Raw genomic sequence first — 3,643 nt, forward strand, 5'->3', positions numbered from 1 at the left:
TTCGACCATTAACTTCAAAGAGATAGGGTTGCTAGAAGGAAAGAATCCAAACAACATCGTTCACTTGTTGGAATTAACACGGGGACCAAGAAAGAATGGTGATGGTGAGAAGTATTTCTATGTCAAGAATTCTCAAGAGGTGGAACAAATCTCAGAACATTCTTGACATAAAGGATGGTAATACTCCAAGGTAAAGAAGAACAATTGCTGGATAGCAAGGAACTCAAGGTATAACACCAAACATGAACAAGCTTGTGTTGGTGGGAAGGCAATAAAGTGGTCGATGATAATACAATTCATCGAGGGAAAGGATGGTATGTCTCATCATTAATTCACTTGATATCCTGGAAGAGCATCAGAATGTAGATGGTGATCATGACACATTTGTCGAGAGATTCCACGAAGATGTAATCGATCCGCGATCACATCAGTCAAAAGAATGATGAAGCAAGAGGTTATTGGAACCATAGGTACAACACAAACCTGAAATCAAGATTGTTGTTCAAGGCGAATTGATATGACGAGGAAGATCGACGTAACCTTAGCTCATTGTCAAAAGTTGTGCTCCGGGATTAAGGACCAGGTAGCACAGTTAAAATTTAGCATGGTAATGATATAACCGATCAGGCTAGGAATGACATGATCGGGTACAAACTCGTACATAAAGAATATTAGTAAGAGTTGTTAATCCGTAATGCGGACTCGGTTTAGTTATCGGTGTCTTTGAGTGTTTAATAACTCAGAGCCCAATGAAAATTTTGTAATCAATGAGTATGTAGTACTTGATGAAGAACTCATAAGAAATTATGCAGTTCCAAGATAATCTCGAGATACCAGGTGGTAATACTCGACGACAGATCAAACTAGAAGTTGAACTGGGGTATTGCTCTATAAAAGACAAGTGCTTAAACTTGCACAGGACATGATATTTAAAGGAGAACATGGTCAGAACCACGATTGCAAAAGGCCGGATCCCAGATATAAGAACTTATACCAAGGGAATAATTAATTTAAGAGAAGCTTTAATGATAAGATCTACACCGAGTCCATGGGCATGAACGCAAGGTTCAAGGTCGACTCCCACTTCTCCAATGCATACCTTTTCATTCACTTTTCATTTTCGACGAAGTCGTAGTGTTGAAATTTTATCTGGTAATCACCCGAAGAATATAACTCGTGAAAACTCTCGGGTTCACACGGTTTAGAGAATGCATATGTTCAACCCATAGGGGCTTCTTAGAAACATATACCACAAGTTTCAAGAGTAAATAACACAAGCCCGAAAGCAGAGCATGGTTGGCCAAGCAGAGGATACAACTTAACAAAGGCATTATGTATCAGGGGAAGAACTCACAAGGTGATCAAATGTGAAGGACACTGTCGGATAACAATCCAACAAAGGACTTGATGGTCCACAAAGGATCTGATACGAGTATCGGTACTCAACTAGAGGAAGAAGAATGCAAGGAGATTAGATTATAGAAACAACTGACTAACTCAATTGTCAAATGCAAAGGAATATGATTTCCAAATCAAGGGAGCAGAAGCAATGCTCTGATTAGGGATGGATAAGTTGAATAGCCTTAGGGTATAATCAACGACAATTGGATTGGTCGAGAACCAATTCCAGTTAAAAGAATGGCAGCTTAGCCGGAGAAGTAATTTATAAGGATCAATGATGATTGCGTGCATTCGCCAACATATTGAGTCAACAGACTCAAAATGATAATGACAAGGAATGTCATTAAGACTACGAGACTTATGGGATTAACCATAATGCAAGCAGGCAAGAATTTCAAGAGCCAAAGGCTCTAGAGGATTTTCAGAAGATCGAATAGTATTTTGAAGACTTTTGTGAAACTCATGAACAACTGGGGATGAGCGGATACTCGACAAGTGCGGCGATTTATTTGAAGGGGTATTCATGTGGCAAAGAACTGCTAGGCAGTAGGCACGAAGTATTCTCGGAACAATAGAGAAAACTTCGGGTATCTTGTAATAACAAGAACAATGGGGAATGATCGTAAGAATGGCAAGTGTAAGTAGTTATCCATAAGGATTTATCGGTGGTCGGGAATAGCAAAAGTGATGGGCACAAAGTCTCGAGAGAATATCAAAGAGTATCTTCGAAATCTTCTGGTGCAGTCGGTGACCATCTGGACTGAAGGGGCTCTCCGGGAGAAAGTATTTTCGAGAACCTAAAGTTAGTTTTTAGTAAAAATCGTTTAACCCGAATAGAAGAGGGTTCAGAATCCCAGAGTAAAGGTCGAGGAATAAAAGATCCTAATACCTCCCGATGGCGACGTGGGCCCATGGGCCACACAGCCATGTTAGTAAAAGTTTTTCAACGACTAGACTCGACTTCGGCCAAGGAGTTGGAAAGGGGGATTCCTACAGGCAGTTGGCTCTGATACCAACTTGTGACGCCCCCGATTCAATCGTACACTAATCATGCACGCAAATGTGTACGATCAAGATCAGGGACTCACGGGAAGATATCACAACACAACTCTACAAATAAAATAAGTCATACAAGCATCATAATACAAGCCAGGGGCCTCGAGGGCTCGAATACAAGTGCTCGATCATAGACGAGTCAGCGGAAGCAACAATATCTGAGTACAGACGTAAGTTAAACAAGTCTGCCTTAAGAAGGCTAGCACAAACTGGGATACAGATCGAAAGAGGCGCAGGCCTCCTGCCTGGGATCCTCCTAAACTACTCCTGATCGTCGTCAGCGGGCTGCACGCAGTAGTAGGCACCTCCGGGGTAGTAGTCGTCTGGCTCCAGGGCTCCAGCATCTGGTTGCGACAACCAGAAAGAAAGGAAAAGGGGAAAAAGGGGGGAGAAAGCAACCGTGAGTACTCATCCAAAGTACTCGCAAGCAAGGAGCTACACTACATATGCATGGGTATATGTGTAAGGAGGCCATATCAGTGGACTGAACTGCATAATGCCAGAATAAGAGGGGGATAGCTAATCCTGTCGAAGACTACGCTTCTGGCAGCCTCCGTCTTGCATCAAGTAGAAGCGAGTAGATTGAAGTCCTCCAAGTAGCATCTCCAAGTAGCATCTCCAGTAGCATCGCATAGCATAAACCTACCCGGCGATCCTCCTCTCGTCGCCCTGTAGAAAAGCGATCACCGGGTTGTCTGTGGAACTTGGAAGGGTGCGTTTTATTAAGTATCCGGTTCTAGTTGTCATAAGGTCAAGGTACAACTCCAAGTCGTCCTGTTACCGAAGATCACGGCTATTCGAATAGATTAACTTCCCTGCAGGGGTGCACCACATAACCCAACACGCTCGATCCCATTTGGCCGGACACACTTTCCTGGGTCATGCCCGGCCTCGGAAGATCAACACGTCGCAGCCCCACCTAGGCTCAACAGAGAGGCCAGCACGCCGGTCTAAACCTAAGCGCGCAGGGGTCTGGGCCCATCGCCCTGAGCACACCTGCACGTTGCGTACGCGGCCGGTGAGCAGACCTAGCAACCTCCATTACAAAGGAAGTTGCGTTAACGCAGTCCAACCCGGCGCGCGCCGCTCAGTCGCTGACGTCACGAAGTGCTTCGGCTGATACCACGACGCCGGGATACCCATAACTACTCCCGCGTAGATGGTTAGTGCGTATAGGCTCGTAGCC

The sequence above is a fragment of the Triticum dicoccoides genome, chromosome 7A (assembly GCF_002162155.2).
Source record: "Triticum dicoccoides isolate Atlit2015 ecotype Zavitan chromosome 7A, WEW_v2.0, whole genome shotgun sequence".
Lineage (NCBI taxonomy): Eukaryota > Viridiplantae > Streptophyta > Magnoliopsida > Poales > Poaceae > Triticum > Triticum dicoccoides.